General features: G+C 42.1%; 1 protein-coding gene and 1 long non-coding RNA gene across 3 annotated transcripts in view; one reads left to right on the forward strand and one right to left on the reverse strand.

Moving 5' to 3' along the window:
* Positions 1–13,375: 13,375 nt before the first annotated feature.
* On the reverse strand, positions 13,376–21,585 carry LOC122548894 (uncharacterized). Its single transcript, XR_006311357.2, has 4 exons — positions 21,290–21,585; positions 17,047–17,089; positions 14,960–15,080; positions 13,376–13,469 (listed from the first exon to the last, which is right to left on the reverse strand). It is a non-coding gene; the product is annotated as an uncharacterized LOC122548894 (long non-coding RNA).
* Positions 21,242–21,728, forward strand: part of slc45a4a (solute carrier family 45 member 4a) — a 75,226-nt gene continuing 74,739 nt past the window's right edge. For both annotated transcript variants that reach the window (XM_043687819.2, XM_043687822.2), the window contains exon 1: positions 21,242–21,422. The gene's annotated coding sequence lies outside the window, so the exon portion shown is untranslated. The remainder of the gene's footprint in view (positions 21,423–21,728) is intronic.

Here is a 21,728-nt window from a genome sequence, read left to right on the forward strand (position 1 = left end):
CATAGGGAATAACTGAAGCCGTTTGCAATGAAATTATCGTCTTGCCCAAAGTCTTTGAAACACAATAACTGAGTCAGCATCAGGAAATTCACATCCCTCTGTTTTAGTTTACACTTGTATGATAATTTCACATATTGGGAGATGAAAGGCTCACCTACCTGTTAACCAACCTAGAAAAACGCTCCGAAAGCTAGTGTGCTTCCAATTAAACCTGTTGAGCTATAACCTGGTGTTGTGTGATTTTTAACTTAGAAAAACAATGGATGCTACACTCAGGAATAGACAATATGGCTCTCCTTTCGAACAGCACAGTCGAGAGAAGCACTGACAACATTCAGGCTTGGGCTGATAAGTGGTAAGTAACATTCACATCACATAAGTGCCAAGCAATAACCATCTCCAAAAAGAGATACCATCACCTCTTGACATTCAATGGTATTACCGTTGCTGAATCCATTCATTAGCAACATCCTGGGGATTACCATTTATATGGGAGAAAGTGAGGACTGCAGATGCTGGAGATCAGAGCTGAAAATGTGTTGCTGGAAAAGCGCAGCAGGTCAGGCAGCATCCAAGGAGCAGGAGAATCGACGTTTTGGGCATAAGTTTCGGGCTTATGCCCGAAACGTCGATTTTCCTGCTCCTTGGATGCTGCTTGACCTGCTGCGCTTTTCCAGCAACATGATTATTTATGTCGCTGGTACAGTTCAGTTCCAGATCAATGGTAATATATGTGCAAGCACTTTCTTTCATGCAGGGCTGAAGTATGCAGACAAGGAAGATTTGATCTCTGAACAGTGATAAGTCAGCTGATGTCGGTGTGCACAGTCATAGGGATTTAATATTGACCTGAAGAATGATCTCAGGTTCCTGTGCTTGATTGCTATTCACTTACTTGAGATTATATCTGTAAGTACAACAAAATATACTGGATGAAAAGATGATATAAAATTAAGTTCAACTGTTTCTGATGGTATACCAAGTGAAGGTAAAAAAATTTGTGGGATCACATACAAAAGTAGAGCATCACTCTCATGCTTCACTATTGCTGAAGGATATTCCTGCACATTTAGAGTTTGCGGTTATCTGTAATCATTCACAATCTCATCAGGCTCAAACTGAACATTGTTGTGATCACCTTGTCTCGCCCAAAGTACTGTAACTTCCATTAATCTTCAGTAGTCATATGTAGTGTTTCTTTATTAACGCTTTGGACACTTAAGCACTTGAACAATTATGCTCATTCTGTTCTGGAAAAGTATCAAAGGAATTTTGATATATTATATCAAAGGCTAAGGAGTCAAATACTGCCGAGACTGTTTGAAAACAACAAATACTGCAGATCACAGCAGGTCAGACAGCATTCATGGAGATAAAGCAAACTAATGTTTTGAATCTAAATGACTCTTCATCAGAACTGGTGAAGAATCATCTGGACTCAAAAAATTATCTTACTCTCTCTCCATGGATGCTGTCTGACCTGCTGTGATCTGCAGTATTTGTTGTTTTCAGTACTGATTCCAGAATCTGCAGTAATTTGCTCCTATACTCAGGATTGTCTCCCTGAAATGATGAAACTGTGCCCCATAGTTCCAGAGTTTCAAGTTCATTTCCAGGTGTGTCTTCAGGTTAAGGGTCTCTGAAGAAATAAGCTCATCTGTTTATGAGAGGACGATTATCATGAAGCTGATCAAACCCTATGTAATGCTGATCTACTTCTTCACAATCATAGGAACATAGGAACAGGAGTAGGCTATACAGCCCCTCAATGAAATCATGGCTGATGTGTGGCTATTCCCAATTCCTCTGCCTCCATCACATCTGCTCCATGGAGGACTAATTCCACCATAGAACATCCCAGATGGCTTCCTTCTTCAAAGACCGCAATTTCCCTTCCCACATGGTCGACAATGCCCTCCAGCACATCTCCTCCACTTGCATCACCTCTGCCCTTGAACCTCACCCCTCCCAATGCAACAAGGACAGAACCAAGGACCCCTGTTCCTCACCTTCCACCCCCAACCCTCGGATACACCGCATTATTCTCCACCATTTCTGCCTCCTACAAACAGACCCCACCAACAGAAATATATTTCCCTTCTCACCCCTATCTGCGTTTCGGTGAGACCATTCCCTTATCAGGTCCACGCCATTCCCTCCCCCCACCCTCCCACCATCTCTCCCAGCACCTACCCCTGCCATCACAAGAAGTGCAAAACCTGCACCCACACCTCCCATCTCACCTCCTTCCACAGCCCCAAAGGATCCTCCCACACCTGTCAGAAATTTACCTGTACTTCCACACGTCATCTACTGCATCCATTGCAACAGATGTGGTCTCTTCTACATTGGGGAGACAGGACACCAACTTGCAGATTGTTTCAGAGAACATCTCTGGGACACACGCACCAACCAACCCCACCGCACTGTGGCTGAACACTTTAACTCCCTCCCACCCGACCAAAGACATGCCGGTACTGGGCCTCCTCCATCGCCAAATCCTAACCACCTGACGCCCGGAGAAAGAATGCCTCATCCTCTACCTTGGGACCCTCCAACCAGAGGATCAATGTGGATTTCCCTAGTTTCCCCATTTCTCCTCCCCCTACCTTATCTCAGTCTCAACCTTCCAGCTCAGCACTGCCCTCCTGAACTGTCCTAACATCCATCTTCCTTCCCACCTATCTGCTCCACCCTCCTCTCTGACCTATCACTTTCAGCCCCATCTTCATCTACCTATCAGTTTCCCAGCTACCTTCACCCCAGCCCCACTCTCCTCCCATTTATCTCTCAGCCCCCTTGGCCCACAAGCCTTATTCCTGATGAAGGGCTTATGCCCGAAACATCAATTCTCCTGCTTCTCAAATGCTGCCTGACCGGCTGTGCTCTTTCAGCACCACACTCTTTGACCCTAACCCCATATACCAGTCTTTGGCCAATATCCTTTAAAAACACCTTATCAAAAACATAACAAAAAATTGACTAAAATAAACATTTTGTTTATTTATTTATTTATTGGGGGTGCCACTGGCTAGGCCAACATTTATTAATCATCCCTAATTGTCCTGCAGAAGGTGGTGCTAGCTGCCTTCTTCAACTGCTGTAGTCCTTGGGATGTTTAGCATACCCATACTACTGTTAGGAAGGCTGTTCCAAAGAAAGAATAGCAATATAGTTCCAATTCAGGATGCCCTGTAGCTTTGAAGGGAATTTACATGTGGTAGTGTTCCTGCTGCCCAGGTCCTTCTAGGGATCATGGGTCGAGGAGGTGCTTTTGGAGGTGATTTGGTAAATTGTTGCAATGTATTTTGTAGATGGTACATATTGCTGTCAATGTACATAATGAAGTGACTAAATTTTGAAGGTTTGGGTGGGTGCCAATGAAATGGATGATGCTTGAAGGTGTCAAGCTTCTTGACTGTTGTTGGAGCTGCACTCATCCAGGAAAGTGAAGCGTATCCAATCACATTCCTGCCTTGTTCTTGAATTTGTTCATGGCATATGGGAGTCACTGAATAGGCCAACATTTATTGCCTAGAGGACAGTTAAGAGTCAATACATTGTGTGGACCCAGAGAGACATCTAGGCCAAAAAATCGAAAGGATGTCAGATTTCCTTCTAGAAAAGCCATTAGCAAACTGCATGGGTTGGAATGAGAATCAATTAGCTTTGAGAGTCTGAATTACTAGTCCAGAGACATTACCATTATGCCATCAACACCACTTAATGTAGATGGTAGACAACATTGGGGAGGCCAGAAATAAATTATTTGCTGCAGAATTCCTAGCCTCTGACTTGTTGAAGTTTTATCACCACCTTGCCAAGTAAGGATAGTATTGTCAAGGTGGTCAACAATATATAAGAAAATAATGACTTGGATCTGTTGCTGCTTTGAATGTTGACCTCAGACTATGTGGAACTACGTCTTCTGCAACACCTATCTAAGTGCCTGCTGCAACCTTTCAATTGAATCAAAGGGCTGTGGGAGAAGGAGGGACTGTTCACCTGGTTTGGACAGGCTTTGCCTTCAGAGTACATCTTCTACTTTCTTATTTCAGGAAAGCTTTTCAGGATTTTTCCCTTGTGTTTCCTCAATTTTCCAAATGGTTTTCAGATTCCTTTTTCTCTTTCACCCTCGGAATGTTATTTCCACTGCTGTTACCATGTTTTAGAACTGTTATCTTCATACAAGCTCAGGCCAGACTTCAAGGTTTCTTTTAAACAATGTTTAAAATGTTGATGACAAGGCCGTAGAGTTCACCACTCTGAGCTGCGCTAATTCCAACTTAAGCAGAGTCCTTTCACATGACAACTGAAGTCACAGATACATCACAGCATACCTCAGAGATTCATCTGCATATCTATTTAACCCTATCTCTACAGTTGAAGTTAATGTCCCATCTCCAAAACTCCCACCAAATTCAGCTAAAAGTTTTGATTTATTTTTAAAATTAGATACATTTCAGTACTAGTGTAAGGATCTGTTTGCATCTAGTGAATTCAATATAATACATTGAACAATTTTGAATGGAGCTTTCAAATGTTAATTCTGATCTCTCTCTCTCTCTCTCTCTCTCTCTCTCTCTCTCTATATATATATATATATATAATATATATATATATACACCTTCTCTGTGGCTGTAACATTGTATTCTGCACCGTGTTCTGTTACCCTGATGCATTTTGTATGATGTGATCTGCCTATATAGCACCTAAAACAACACTTTTCATTGTATCTCAGTACATGTGAGAACAATAAATCAATCACATCACGCACACACACTATATACTATTTTCTATTAAGTACTGACCATTGTTTAAACAGCAGAGAATCAGAAAACAATTATGCTAAGTATTTTTTTTATCAGCACGTCTTTAAACCCCCATCTAATGTCAATTCATCCTTCCAAAACTCTTCTCCCCCTCATGCTATATTCATCATCTTCCTTTCAGTAATCTCATATCATCACCAAGCCAATTCTTCAACCCAAAGCAATCCCCATTCCTCTTTCATTCCATATTTCTTACCAACATGAATTGCCCTTTCCTTTACCCCTTCCCAAACCACATCCTCCACTTTTGCCAACTATCACTACCACTCAATCTCCACACCTCTCATCCAGTCCAATCCTTGCCATTTTGCTCTCCCCGCAGAGTCCTTCCAACCAGGGTGTCTTTTCTTCTGACATCTCCTTGCCTTCTGGTGTTTGTTTTATCTATCAACAATCACTCCCACCACCACCTAGTTGACACCACCATCTGTCCCTTGCCACACCTTATTGCATGGGCTGATGTAGCAATGATAGGAAACTTTCATTAACTGTGGGGAAACAACCTGAGGTGTGTAACACTCACTGACACTTTTGTTGAGGTCCTGGATCTCATTGGCCACCATCAGGTGCCTTGTACATGAACCAGCAAATATTTAGATTCAGAACCCTGAGTACCCAAAGGTCCCAACAAAGTCTTAAAATATTAACTCACTGTCATTCCCATAGGTACACAATAACTGTTTTAATTCAATCACTGACTAATCAAACAAGTGCAGAAAGACAAAAATACAGTGCTTTATCATTATAAATTGATTGATATTGGAAATTTTATGACCAGAGTGATTTTGACCACAACACAGTCAAAACTTTGCCAAACAGTCAAAATCATTGATGTGATTAATTCTTTCAAAATTGATATCAAATAAAAGCAATAGAAACTACAGGTGGACATTTTAAAATAAGTTCTGACATAAACATAAGAAAAGTCTGTTAGCCTGAAATTAATGATCTCTCCATAAAAATATTTGATAAGTCACAGTTCTCTCACTGTTATTTTAATGAAAATAGTTTGTTATGATGAAGAATCACTGGACTCAAAACATTAACTTTCTCCTCACAGATGCTGCCAGACCTAATAAGTTTCTCCAGCAATTTCTGTTTTTGTTTCAGATCCCCAGCATCTACTGTTTTTTTTATTGAAATAACCTGTATCAGGTATTCATATGATAATATGCTTACAAATTTTCAGATTAACCAGGAAAAGGATGGGGGAATAATAAACACATAACCTCAAACTTACTGATTATTTTAAACTAAAAAGAATGCTTTATGAAATATTAACCATACTTGTTTTATAATAATGCTATTGTAAAGCTCCTAATCCACTTGAGTGATTTCACCCAACAAATAATAAACTGCGGCTAACAGAAATTTACTGAAGATAACTTTGGCTTAATTATTAGTCAGAATATCCTTTCGGGCTCACAAGCTGGAATTTGATGATGACATTGAGAAGGATCGGATCAACATAACTGATATCATCAGTGGCTACTGAAGTGACAAGTGGAGAGGGAAGCTGTGTGTAAATTCTATTGGAATGTCTTGGGGGTTGTAAATAAATTACGGATTCTGAATATAAATGTCAATTTGATTTATTTCATGCACTCTTGCCTTTGCATGATAAAAGTATGGATTGAACCTGTTAACATAGAACATCAAACAGCACAACACAGTACAATCCATTCATTGTACTATCTTCTATGTGTCTATCCAAGAGTTGCTTTAATGCATCTGACTCTACTACCAGTGTACTCTATACACTGCTGGCAGTGTATTCCACGCACCCACCCCTCCCTGAGTAATGAACCTACCTGACATCTCCCCTAAACCTTTCTACCTTAAAATTATGTCCCCTTATAAGAGACATTTCTGCCATGGGAAAAAGTCTCTGTCTATGCCTCTCAACATCTTGTATACCTCCATGAAGTCACCTCTCATCCTTCTTCGCTCCAATGAGAAAAGCCCTCGCGCTCTCAACCTTTCTTCATAAGAAATGCCCTCCTGGTAGCATCAGGCAGCATCCTGGTAAATCTCCTCTGCACTCAATCTAAAGCTTTCACATCTTTCCTGTAATGAGGCGACCAGAACTGAACACAATAGTCCAAGTGTGGTCTAACCAGAGCTCTATAGAGCTGTCGCGTAATCTCACAGTTTTTAAACTCAATCCCCCTGCTAATGAAAGCCAACAAACCTTAAGCCTTCTTAACAACCCTACCAACTTGGGTGGCAACTTTGAGAGATCTATGGACATGGACCCCCTCTATTCCTCCACACTGCCCAGAATCCTGCGTTTAAGCCTATATTCTACATTCAAATTCAACCTTCCAAAGTGAATGACTTCACACTTTTCCAAGTTGAATTCCATCTGCCACTTGTCAGCCCAGTTCTACATCCTGTCAATGTCCTGTTGCAACCTACAACAACTCTCCACACTATCCACAACTCCACTAACCTTTGTATCATCGGCAAACTTACTAACCTACCCTTCCACTTCCTCATCCAAGGCATTTACAAAAATCACCAAGAGCAGAGGTTCCAGAACCAATTTCTGCGGAGCACCACAGGTCACCGAGCTCCAGGCTGAATACTTTCCATCTACCACCATCTTCTATGGGCTAGGCAATTCTGTTTCCAAACAGTTAATTTCTGAATGAGCCTATCATGGGGAACCTTATCAAATGCCTTACTAAAATCCATGAACACCACATCCACTGTTCTACCTTCATCAACGTTTTTTGTCACATCAAATAATTTAATAAGGTTTGTGAGGAATGGCCCAAGTTGTGGGCGGCACGGTGGCACAGTGGTTAGCACTGCTGCCTCACAGCGCCTGAGACCCGGGTTCAATTCCCGCCTCAGGAGACTGACTGTGTGGAGTTTGCACGTTCTCCCCATGTCTGCGTGGGTTTCCTCCGGGTGCTCCGATTTCCTCCCACAGTCCAAAGATGTGCAGGTCAGGTGAATTGGCCATGCTAAATTGCCCGTAGTGTTAGGTAAGGGGTAAATGTAGGGGTATGGGTGGGTTGCGCTTCGGCGGGTCGGTGTGGACTTGTTGGGCCGAAGGGCCTGTTTCCACACTGTAATGTAATCTAATCTAAAAACCATCCTGACTATCTTTAATCAAACTGTTTTTCCAAGTAATCATAAATCTTGTCTCTCAGAATCATCTCCAATTCTTTGCCCACCACAGGCGTAAGACTGACTGGTTTGTAATTCTGAGGATTATCCCTATTCCCTTTCTTGAACAAGGAAATAACATGGACAAAGTTCATCACCAAAGGCGCAACAAAATCCTCCCTCGCATCCTGTAGTATCCTAGGGTATAGTCTGTCTGGCTCAGGGAATTTATCTATCTTCATGTTTTTCAAAATTTTCAGCACATCCTCCTTCATAACATCAACCCGTTCTAGCATAACACTCTGTTTCATGCTGTCCTCAGAAACGTCAAGGACTCTCTCAGTAGTGAATACTAAAGCAAAGTATTCATTAAGGACTGCTTCTACTTCCTCTGACTCAAAGTGCAAGTTCCCTCCACTATCCCTGATCAACCTTACCTTCATTCTGGCCATCCTCTTGTTTTTCACATAAGTGTACAACACCTTAGTGTTTTCCTTAATCCTCCCCGCTAAAGCTTTTTCATACCCCCTTCGAGCTCTCCTAAGTCCATTCTTCAGTTACTTCCTGGCTATCTTGTAATCCTCTAAAGCCCTGTCTGATCCTTGCCTCCTCAACCTTAAATAAGCTTCCTTCTTCCTCTTGACTAGATGTTCCACATCCCTTGTCACCCAAGGTTCTTTCAACCTACCATCCCTTCTTTGCCTAAGTGGGCAAACCTGTCCAGCACTACCAACAAGTGCTCCCTAAACAACCTCCACATTTCTGTCATGCATTTCCCTGAGAACATCTGTTCCTAATTTAGGCATGCCAGTTCCTGCCTAATAGCATTGTAATCCCCCCTCCCCCAATTATATACTTTCCCATACCGTCTGCTCCTATCCCTCTCCATTAGTATACCAAAGGTCAGGGAGTTGTGATCACTATCACTGAAATGCTCTCTTACCGAGACATCTGACAACTGGCCTGTTTCATTGCCAAGCACCAAATCCAATATGGCCTCCCCTCTAGTTAGACTATCTACATACTGCATCAGGAACCCTTCCTGGACATACCTGACAAGAACTGCTCCATCCAAACTATTTGAAATAAGTGGGTTCCAATCAATATTAGGGAAGTTAAAGTCACCCATAACAACAGCCCTGTTATGTCTGAACCTTTCCAAAATCTGCCTCCTAATCTACTCCTCTGTATCTCTATTGCAACTGTGGGGGCTGTAGAAAACTCCCAATAAAGTGACTGCTCCTTTTCTGTTTCTGACTTCCACCCATACTGACTCTGTAGACAAACCCTCCTTGATCTCCCTTTCTGCAGCTGTGATACCATCCCTGATTAGCAATGCCACTTCTCCACCTCTTTTACCTGCCCCCAGCCTCCCACCACCCACCACCCCCCCCCCCCCCCCCCCCCACCCCCCCATTCCTTTTGAAACATCAAAACCCTGGAACATCCAACAATCGTTCTTGCTCCTGTGATATCCAAGTATCTGTAATGGCCACAACATCATAGTTCCAAGTACTGATCCATGATCTGAGTTTGTTACCCTTATTCCTGATACTTCTTGCATTAAAATAGATACATTTCAACCCGTCACACTGACTGCACCTTTCACACATGCATCAAGCGCCTATCCCTCCTCACAGACTCCCAGGCCCCTGCCAATCTTGTTTAAACCCTCCCAAAGAACTCTAGCAAACCTCCCACCCAGGATATTGATCTCCCTCCAGTTCAGGTGCAAATTGTCTTGCTTATACAGGTCCCACCTTCCCCAGAAGGTATCCCATTGATCCACATATCTGAAGTCCTACCTCATACACCACCCCTGTAGCCTCATGTTCATCTGCACTCACTCTCTATTCCTAGCCTCACTAGCACATGACACCGGTAGCAATCCTGAGATTACTACTCTTCTCATCCTGCCTTCTAGTTTCCAACCTACCTCCTTTATTCTCTTTTCAGGTCCTCGTCCCTTTCCCTACCTATGTCATTGGTACCAATGCATACCACGATTCTGGCTGCTTTCCCTCACCCTTAAAAATCCTGTAGACTTGATCCAAGACATCCATGACCCTAGCACCCGGGAGGAAACATGCCATCTAGGAGTCTCGATCATGACCACAGATACTCCTGTCTGTTCCTCTCACAATTGAAACTCCTATCACTATAACACTGTTCAGAGAATTGAGCATGTAACCTAAACTGACACAGAAGTGTTATATTTTTGGAGCTGCGTTCTATTTATCTTGATAAGGCCTTATCTCTTTATTAAACTCATAGCGCTGTGCAAGGAAACACAGAGTTCTCCTCATGCCCTGACCCTCTGCTGCCATCAAAACTAATAAATTGATATTCATCTGTTGAATCTTAATTTTTTTGTTGAGCATAACATCAGAAATTGTCTCTAAAATAATACAATAGATTGAAGCAATCAAATGATCTAGTAATGAAATAGAAAGAAAGTGAAATAACTGCAGAAGCTGATATTACATCTCCAAGGCATCCTTTATCTCCATGTGGAAAGTCCTTGACACTGATCTAACTTCCTTAGAGCCAGCTCTCAGAGTCAACAGAACCTCTGACACTCCTGTTTATATCTGTCAGCCAAGATTAACAATCCCAATCAATGAATTCATATAATATGAGGTTCACCTGGCTGACTTCATTTCAATCATTACAGAAAGCTTTTCATTTTTGGTGTTAGAAAGGAAGCTTATGTGGGAATTGACAAATGTATTTTCTTGGCTGGGATTTTTCAAAACGTGGTGGGGATACAGAAGTAGTGGAGGCTCTCCTGCTAACCTCCATTTTTAGTGTGATCACATTTCAGACAGCTATTTAAGAATTGGCAGGCAGAGCAGTCAACCACACAGTGTCTGGGCTGAACATTTAGGCAGTGGTAATATTGTCACTTGACACAAAAGAAGGTATTATCTCAATGTTTAACAGGCTAGGCCCTAATCAAAACAGAAGCCTGCAAACATACAGCAGCCTGTGACCTGTGATCAATATTGTAGCAAAAGTTCCATCTATTAAATATTGGAAAAGCTGAATCCATCATGCAGTCACTGCTACAAACACCATTTCCATGTCAATGAGTATATCCACCTCCCTGGCCACTGCAAGATGTTGAAGCCCCCAACATTGCTGTTCTATCTGATCCTACACATTCTCCACTTAGACAACTTACTTCTACTGCCTGTCTGCGTCTCTACTTCAGCCCATCTTATACTAAAACACTCATACATGATTTTGTTAACTCCATATTTGTCTTTTCCAATGATCCAGTAGTCAAACACCCACCTACTGTAAACTAGAGCTCACCCAAAACTCTGCTGTCCATATGTTAACTCACACTGAGACCCATTCACCCTTCAACCTTGTTCTTGCCAATCTACTTTGATTCCTGGTGCATTAAAAACTTGATTTTAAAACTTTCATCTTTGTATTCAAATCCTCCTGTGTCCTTGCCCCTCGCAATCTCTATTATGTCCTGCAGTCCTACAATCCTCCAATGCTGACCTCTTCCATGAATTTTATCTGGTTTCTCCTGTCCACCATTCATAGCCAAGATGCTAAGCTCTGGATTTCTCTCCACAAAACTCTCTGCTCTATGTCTCACTCCTCTCAAGTAAAATCTATCAAATGTTTGCTTAAAAGCATTTGGTTGCATCTCCTAACCTGTTATATATGTTAATGTTGAAATTTGTGGTTGTTTTACGAAGAAAAGTTGAGCAGATTAGACCAACCTTATTGCAGTTCAGAAGAATGAAAGATAATTTTATTGAAAGACATAGGACTTTGAAGAGGTTGACATGTTAGATGCTAAGAGGATGTTTTCTGTGGTGGGTAGATCCAGATTGAGAGGCCACAGTTTCAAAATAAGGAGCCTCTAAGACAGAGATGAGTAAAACTTTCTTGTCTTAGGGGTCATTAGTGCTTGGAATTCTCTTCAACAAGTTTTAGAAGCTGTGTAATTTAACACTGCTAAATTAGACAGATTGATTATTTATTTTTAAAAATTCAGTCACACCTAGGAAGTCAAGGATTATGCAGAACAGTTGGTAAGTAGAGATGAGGGTGTAATCAGATCATGATCTTATTGAATAATAGAACAGGCCTAAGGGGCCAAATATCCTACTGTATATTTTGTATCTTATTTTGTATACTCTTATAAGAGTTGGTAAAGCATCTTGGAACATTTTAGTTGGTAAAGGCATGATATAAAAGTAAGATATTGTTGATTACATCTCGCAACAAAAATATCAACAGGAACCAATAAGACTCTTGAAGTAGGTACAAGCAAGAGAAGAGCTGAATCTTACCTTTTTCCAATTTCATTAAGTTTCGTGGAAGATTTCTCAAATCATGACCTAACGATTTTTCTCATATTATCATCCAAAATGCCTCATTAATTACTTAGCACACCCCTTTGGTGCCCTCTTGTTTGATGTTAGCGTAATTCTCCTAATTTCTGTAGCTGGAAGAGTTCGTAACTATCTCAATACTCTGGAGTGATCATTTCTGCTCTGTCAGGGTAAGTGCCAGTTAGTACCATCAATTTATCGCTGGTACCTTTCATTATATCTTTGCTACTGAATCCTCATCCCAACAAAGCTCATGCCCTACCCCACTTCAAAACCCTGCTAACCCTCCACGGAATCTGCACTGCCTATTCATGCACTTGGGGCACGTCATCATTTTTCCCCCATGAGCACGAACAGCTGTGCAACCAACTTTCATCCCCCTTAATACCCACTTCCCATAATTCCATAGAAAACAGATCATATAATGGCAAAAGCAGCCAAAATGGAAAGTGTGGTGTTTTGCATTAAGCTTGTCACAGTGCTGAATCCAATCACTCCAAGTAGCTGACTGACTGGTTTCAGAAGTTATATTTGACTTACGAGACCTGGAATCTTTAATTGAAAGCCATCTCCCTTGACTTAACTGAGAGCTGCTGATGACCATGATAAGCTTACTGATTTTGTGCCTGTGCTGCACAGCAAGTCTATGCAGAAGGCTGGTAGCTCTGAATGAAGGAGCAAAGCACAAAAAGGTAAGGTAAAGCAAGTAAGCAGTAAGAAACAAAGCTGACAGACATGAGAAGAGCTTGTTCAATCTGTGAGCTGTGTGTCTACCCCTGTATGTAATGTGCCCTTACAGCAGAAAGCAATCATAGTTGTTGATGCACCTCGAGTTGCAGCAGCATAGTTCACGTGAGTCAGAGATATTCCATACTGATCTGATGATGCTGGCAAATGTCTGATGTCAAGGTCCAAGGATGTGCTTGCATGCAGTCACTGCCAATGGACTGGGCCCTGGTATTGGAAGTCTGGAAGTAGAGGCAGTGGGCAGGAATCACCAGGTACCCGCTCACACTTCTTTGTTGGGAATTCTCAGCATCTAATTTGCTCACTGAGGGTGGTACGATAGGATCTTGCTTATCAATGGGCTAATTGAGATGACAACAAGCAATAATCCCGTAAATAGGCATCGCACCAATCAGAAATCTCTTCTTGATGCCTGGAATTCAGTTAGAAAATGCAATTAGTTGCTTGCAACATCTAGAAAGACCTCGCCAAACTTCTCACACAATTCTTGCAGCGCTCATTGTCAAAGCCCCTATAAGATTTCACCCTTAAGATAAAGGCAATGAAGAATTAGGAACAGTGCCAGCATGAGGGTGTAGGTAAAATTCCAACAGTGGAGAGAATCTGTATTGGATTTGGAAATAGACCCAACATGAAGGCAGAAGCGAGAATGCCCAAATGAATTAGAAGCATAAAGATACCTTGCTGGCATGGAGTGTGATGAGGGGACAATAATGGCAGTAGAGAGAAATATTAGCATCAGTATGATGAGAGAGCCACAGTGATATGTGGTCTATTGATGATCAAAAATTCATTCCTAGCTTTGGGTGGACACGTACCCATGCCATCAATAAAGGGGGATACAGAAGACATCAAAGGCACTGGTATAGGAGTGGAAAATGCCAGGATTAAGTGACAGAAGGAACACTGTTCACACTGGATGGTGAAAGGAGAAAAGAAAGAGATTCACCAACATAAACTTGTGAAATGGATTATTGTATCAGTATAAATCAGACAGGAGAGGGTTGAAGAAAAGATGGGGGCAATTTCTGTCCCTTCCTCTTATCATATTTTGAAGGGTGACATTATAAAAACATTAATTTTAGAGTTTGGATTTCAAACTAATGGCATATGAATGTTGGTTACTCTGGTGAAGGGTTTAAAAATAAACAAAGTCAGAGTGTCCTTTCAGAACTATGTTTTAATCCAGTATGTATCAGAAAGCAGGTAACCGAAAACTTCCTGGAGTGTAAATGGAAATTTGTTGATACTTTGGGATTTATGACTAAATATATATTCTTAATCAATCTTTTCAATGCTTATTCAAATGTTGATTTCATAAAGATCAGAAATTGAAAACCTTTTGGCCACTTTTGGATAAAGCTTGATTGAGATTAGCAGTAAATATAGTTTCTCTCCTGCAAAGGACTATAGGACAGCGAAGGGAAAGCTCAGTTACCTTCGTCTAAAAGTTTAGCTTGTGAAACGTATAGACTAGGAGTGTGTGATTAAAAATATTCACTTAGTAAACTAAAATTTCAACTTTTAGTTTCATGAAAAAAACTTTTACACCAAAATAACAGTTTTACCTGAGCTGTCCTATACTTAGTGGTATTCATGGACCAACGCATCACAGTTCACAAGACAGAACTGGGAGAAGCAGTTAAGTCAACTAAAGATTTGTCTAGAAGGATTTGAATTGTTGAGAAGTCATGGAATTGGTGAACAGATTAGCCTTTGACTTGCTGTGTGTTTTAAGATTTTTCAAACTGCATTCTCTATTTAAAATAGCTCAATTTTGTTTATTTTATTTTTCTTTATATAATAAACAACTATTTTAATGGTACAGAAAATTATCAGCCAAAGTTTCAGTAAATGACCACCATGTTAAAAGTAAACATGTAAAAGATATAATTTATTGACCTAGACTACATTCTTGGATCCAACTTGTCCACTAATAACATCAGCTGGAATCATAACTAATCATGTCTTGAATGTTTACTGCAGCTCCAAAGTTAAGGGAAACCTCACTGGTCCAATTTCTCTGCAAAAAAATGAAACAAGTTACACACCCTATTTAAAATATCCAATCCCTCCTCATAAGACAACCTGCCCATTCCAGGTATTAGTCTAGTAAATCTTCTCTTAACTGCCTCCAAAATGTTTATACCCTTCACTTAATAAAGTGACCAATATTAAACACAGTGCTCCAGATGTGGTCTCACCAGTGCCCTATATACCTGAAGCATAACCTTCCTAATTCTGTATTCAATTACCCCTACAACAATTTGTAAAATTCGATTATGTTTCCTATTAATTGCTATGCAAGCCCCATTTGTGATTCATGCACACTTAGATCACTCCATCTCTCACCATTTTGATAAGATGCATTTTTTTATTCTTCCTGTCAAAAGACAATTTCACAGTTTTCCACATCATATACTATTTGCCATATTTGTCTACTCACTTAACCTATCTACATCTTTGTGTAGTCTCCTTGTGCCCTTTTCACATCTTAATTTCTGACTTGTCTTTGTATCATCAGCAATTTTGTCAACCAACTTTCCATTTTGTGATCTATGTTACTTATATAAATTCTAAACAGTTGAATCTCAGCACCAATCCCTGTGGCCAACCACTCACTACACCTTGCCAAACTGAAAATTTTCCATTTTCTCTTATACTCTGGTTTTAGTTAGCCAACCAATGTTATATCCATGCCAAATGTAACTGTCTGCACCATAGGTTCCAGTTCCAGCCCTGAGCAAATGTCCCAAACTCTAGCACCAGACAAGCAACATGGTTTTCTGACCTCATGCACTTTGTTGAAAATGGTTTCAATCCCTTTCAGTATATGATGTACTGTTATCACCACAATCCTTCTTGATCCCGTTCTTTCTGAACCAAGACACCAAGATCACTTAGCACATCCTGCCCTGCAGCCCTCACTCTCATTCAGACAATTTGAAAGAACCTCAAACCTGCTGGAAAGACTGAGGCTTCTGCGCTCCTGTCTTCTGGATCCCTTACTTGACTGACTCACAGTCACACGCTCCTGTACCTGAACACCAACCAAATCAGATGATCCAACCCAACAAGCTATGACTGCCTCCTGTTACAAAGAATCCAGGTAACTTTCCACCTTCCTGAGGCATCATGGTGTCATTAGTTCAGCCTCAAGTGCAAAGACAGAGCTGTACCTGCTCAAACATCCAACATTTATCTCAGACCCATGTTTACTCTGAGCTAAACTGGTAACCATGCTGTAACTGAGGCACATCACCTGACATCCTAACCAAAATGTGCTCTAAATAACTACTTAATTATAATTAAGTTATTTAGTTATTGGTTAATCATTAGCCATGTGAATATGGTGGCGACAAGAGCAGGTCAGAGGCACAAGTCAGGAGTGTAATCCACTTGCCTGGATTAGTGCAGCTCCAACAGCACTCAAGAAGCCTGATACCATCAAGAGCAGAGCAACCTGCTTGATTGGCACTAAATCTACAAATATTCACCTATTCCAACCCTAATCCTCAGTCAGAGCAGTGTGTACCATCTGCAAAATGCTCTGCAGAAATTCACCAAGGCTCCTTAGACAGCACCTTAGTCACAAACACTTCCATCTAGAAGGACAAGGACAGCAGATAGATGAAAATACCAACACCTGCAAGTGTCCATCTAAGCCACTCATGATCCTGACTTGGAAATATTCATTCAGTGCCACTGGATTAAAATTCTGGAATTTTCTCCTGAATGTATTGTGGGTCAACTTCAGTCATTCAAGAAAACAGCTCATCACCATCTTTTTAAGGGCAACCGGGGGCTGGGAAATAAATGTTGACCTAGCCAGTAACGCCCACATTCCATTAATGAATGAAGAAAGTAGTATTCAATTGTATATTTTGTTCCTTTTTAATATATTTATTATATGGAACCTCACTATCAACTGCTATATGATTTTGGACTTGAGTAATAAAATAAACCATAATCATTTATTAGGTACTCACCAATTAACCAGATTCTTTGTCTGTAGCAGAATATGGATCAATCCTAGAAACGTGAAAAGCAACAGCACAAATCTTTTTTCTGTCCACTTAGCTCCCTGAATCACTTAGTTCTGGCACTCTATTGTATGTTGCACTCAAGTCCTAAGTTGATTAGTTTTATATACTCCTAACATAAAAGGCCTATCTAAATGTCTGGGAATTCCTTTAATACAAGCAATGTTGTAAAAGGACACGATTGATCCTGTAACACATTTACTCCTTGCAGATGTTTTCTAATCAACCTGTTAAGAAATGTTATTGCACACTTCTGAAGCAAGTGGAATGTGAACATGAATTGTCTGGCTCCGAGATATGGACACCAACACTGTGCTACAAGAGGAGAAAGTGAGGTCTGCAGATGCTGGAGATCAGAGCTGGAAATGTGTTGCTGGAAAAGCGCAGCAGGTCAGGCAGCATCCAGGGAACAGGAGAATCGACGTTTCGGGCATAAGCCCTTCTTCAGGAATGTGCTACAAGAGACCTAAAAGGCCTATTTGAATCATTAATAAGGATCCAGCTTATCGAGGCTACTCTGCCCTAGAATCTTTGACAGAACCCCATGTAATGCTGGGTGGAAGATCATAAGAAGACCTTAAGAAGTAGGAGCAGAAGTGGACCATTTGGCCCCTCAAGGTTCCTCTGACATTTAGTTAGTTCATAACTGATCTTATCATCCTCAACTCACTTTTGTGCCTTTTCCTCGTGACCCTTGATTAAAACATGTTACCTTTCAGCTTTGTATATACTTAATCACCCAACCTCTGTGTTACAGCCCTCTGTGGAAAAGGAGCCTTCAGACTCACTAGCCAATGAGAGATGAAATACCAACCCATCAGTAACCTGACTGGGCACCCCCTTAGTCAGAAATGATATACATTGGGTTCTAGACTCTCCCACAAGGAGAAAAACCTCTCAGCATCTACTCTGTCACTCCCCTAAGAATTTTAAACAAAAAAACAAAGATCTGAAGATGCTGAAGCAACAACAGAAATTGCTAGAAAAACCCATCAGGTCCAGCAGCAACTGTGGAGAGAAAACAGAGTTAACATTTTGGTTCCAGTGACCCTTCTTCAGAACCCCTAAGAATGGTATATATTTCAAAAAGTTAATCTTTCATTCTTCTAAACTCCAATGAATACATGCTCACCCTACTCATCACTCAGAAAATCCCTCCAAACCCTGGATCAACCTGAAGAACACTCTCTGGTCGACTGCCAAAGTTAGTATATCTTTATTTAGGTAAAAGTACCAAAAATATTCACAGTATTCTAAATGTGATTTAACTACAACCTTTTTTTTAGTTTTAGCAAGACTTCTCTATTTTTATACACTATTCCCTTTGAAATAAAGACCAACATTCTATTTGCCTTCCCTATGACCTGCTACCCTTATAGATTAACCTTCTGTGATTTATGCGTGAGAAATCAACCCACCCAACCTCGGCCATCTCTCTGTGCTGCAGCGTTCTGCAGTCTTTATCCATTTAAATAATGCTCAGCTATTCTTTTTGTCCAATGTGCATTACGTCACACTATCCCACATGATAGTCCATCTGCCAAGTTTTTGTCCTGTATTTTCACTCTGTAGACACTTTGTGCCATCCTCACCACTTGACTTCACATCTAGTTTGTGTCATCTGCAAACCTAGTGATAGAACATTCATTTCTGTCATCCAATTCATGAATATATATTGTAAATAATTGTGACTTCAGTACTGGTCCCTGTGGTACTCACTAGTTACAGGTTGGAATGCTTAAAATCCTTCCTCTGCCCCATCTCTCTCTCTCCCTCTCTCTCTCTTCAATTACTTAGCTATTCCTCTATCTATGTTAACTACCCTCAACACCATGGGTACATTTTTAACCACCTTTTGAAATTCAAATATGTACTGATTCTCCTTTATCTTTCCTGCATGGTACCTCAAAGAATTCTCCTAAATATTGGTTGCTTCATCGTAAAGCCATACTAAGTCTACTTGATGAAACATGTATTTTTACATTCCTTGCAATTAGACACTAGCATTTTTTCAATGACAGACAACTATTAAATTCAAGCCATATCAGTTAATCCCAAATACAAACTAAGAATTGCACAAAATAAAAATATAGACTTTCTTACCTAATAACAATAAGACCTCCGTTTGCTATATCTGTCTTTTATCCATTTCTCTAGAATTGCATGTATATCTTCTTCATAGTTTTGGTGGGGGGACGGGTAGAGACAGACTGAGGGAGTTTGATGGAGTGAGGGAGTGACAGATGAAGGTGATGGGCTCTGATGGGAGTGAGGAGGGTTTGCTGGGTATTGAGAGAGAGGGATGAGGCTGATTGGATTGAATGAGGGTAGTGAAGCTGAGGGGAATTGATAACAGTATGTGGGTTTAATGGGGATGAGGTGAAGGAGGTCATGAGGATGAAGATAATTGTCAGGGTTAACAGTGTTGCTGAGGTTAAGGTGAGGTGAAGGAGGTTGACGATGAGAGGGTGAGGTTGGGAGGGATTGAAGGGGGTGAACTGAGAGTTTTGTTGGGGTTGGGTGAGGTGAGGGAGGTTGATGTTGGGATGAGTGCAGGGAGGATTGATGGAGGTGTGAGGTGAGGGGGGCTGACAATGAGAGCATGACGGTGAGATAAAGGAGGTTGATTGAGAGAGACAATGTGAAGATGAGTTTAAGGAGATTAGTGATGATTATTGAGGGTGGGGGAATTGGTGGGGGCTGATAAGAATGTTCAATGGGTGTGGGAGTGAGGTGAAGGAGATTTATGATTTTTAGGGGGTCAATGAGGGTGAGGTTGAGGAGGTTAATGATGAGGGTTGAAGGATTTTTAGGGGGTGATGAGGGTGTTTGATGGGGGTGTGGGTGGAGACAATTAATGGGGATGAGACGGAGGTGATTGTTGTGGAGGTTGACAGATGGGAAGGATTGAAGGGGGTGATGAGGATGTTTGGCAGGGTGAGGCTGGGAAGTATTGTTAGGGAAGCTAGGTGAATGAGGTTGATTAATGTGAGAGTGAGGTGAAGGAGGTCGATGGAAGTGAAACTGAGTTGAAGGAGGTTGATGGAGGTGAGGATGTGGTGAGGGAGGTGAAGGTGAATTGAGGGAAGTGAAGGAGGTAAGGGGGAGTTGATGGAGGTGAAGGAGGTTATGGAGGTAAGGACGAGGTAAGGATCAAGAGATGGAGGGGAGAATGAGTTTACAGTGGTGAGATGAGGTAAAGGTGAGATGCTGGAGGTTGATGGATATGAGGGTCAGGTGAAAGAGGATTATAGAGGTAAGGATGAGATGAGGGTAAGTTGATGAAGATGAAGTAGGTAAGGGCGAGTTGACGGAAGTGAAGGAAGTTAATGGAGGTAAGGGTGAGCTGATAGAGGTTAGGGTGAGATGAGGGAGGTGAGGGTGAGTTGAAGATGTGAAGGGTTAAGAGTGAATTAATGGAGGTGAGGAGGTTGCTGGAGATGATGCGGAGTTGCTTGAGGTGAGGGTGAGGTGATGGAGGGGAGTGTGAGGTGTGTTTGAATTGATGGAGTTATCTTTGAGTTGATGAAGGTGAGGGTGAGTTGATGAGGTGAGGGGAGGTGAGTTTATGGAGATGAGGGTGAGGTGATGGAGGTGAGAGCTGAGGGAGAGTTGTTGAAGGTGAGGGTGAGTTCATGGAGGTGAGGTGAGGGTTAAGTGGTGGAGGTGAGTTTGAGTTGATGGAGGTGAGAGTGAGTTGATGAGGAGGGTGAGGTGAGGTGATGGAGATGAGGGGAGGTGATGGAGGTGAGAGTGGGTAAGTTCATGGAGATGACTTTGAGTTGATGAAGGTGACGGTGAGTTCATGGAGGTGCGGGTGAAGTGATGGAGGCAAGGTGGTAGTGAGTTCATGGAGGTGATGGAGGTGAAGGTGAGGGATGGAGATGAGGGTGAGGTGATGGGGTTCAGAGGTGAGGGTGAGGTGATAGTGATTTGATGGAGGTAAGAGTGAGGTGATGGAGGTGAGGTGATAGTGAGTTCATTGAGTTGAGGAAGGGGTGATGAATGTGAGGGACAATTTGGCGAACCAGCAGGTAATAGGCAGAAGAGAGGAAGGGCGCATGCGCTGGACCGCGCGCGGTGTCTTGAAGGAGCCGTCACCGGAAGTTGTCGTTAACGGTTGTTTCTTCGGTTTAAAAATCCCCTCCCCGCCCCCACGCCCCCTCCCCCCACCACCCCATTCACTCACGGGGACACGGTGAGCGAACGGCCCGGGCTTCCGCAGTGTCTGCACGCATCGGGGGCTCCCGGACCGCGGGCAGAACTCAATCCTTCTGCCTCCTGGAGAGGCCCCACTTCAGCAGCCCGGTCCGCGGGGAAAGGTGAGAGCGATCAAGAGGGAAGCGGAGCAGGGGGGAGGAGGAAGAGTGGGAGGCACGGCACTCAACGAAGTGGGAGAGGAGAGTGGGGATAGCTGTTTCCCCAGCGGAGTAAGGGGGTGGAGAGGAGGCAGCGAAGAGCTCTATGTACCTGGCTTGGCCTGGCCCTTTTTCGAGGAGGTCGGGTACCGGCTGCAGTGAGTGATGTGCAACCTGTCCCCCTGGCCCGCTCGCAGTGTTTCCTCTCTCCATGCTCTGCCTTGGAGCGGGGAGATAGGGATGCTAATGGCATTAACTCCCCGGGAGAAG

Source organism: Chiloscyllium plagiosum, unplaced genomic scaffold (assembly GCF_037043375.1).
Source record: "Chiloscyllium plagiosum isolate Xiang-an unplaced genomic scaffold, Cpla_swu_hap1 HiC_scaffold_4, whole genome shotgun sequence".
In the NCBI taxonomy this organism is placed as follows: Eukaryota; Metazoa; Chordata; class Chondrichthyes; order Orectolobiformes; family Hemiscylliidae; genus Chiloscyllium; species Chiloscyllium plagiosum.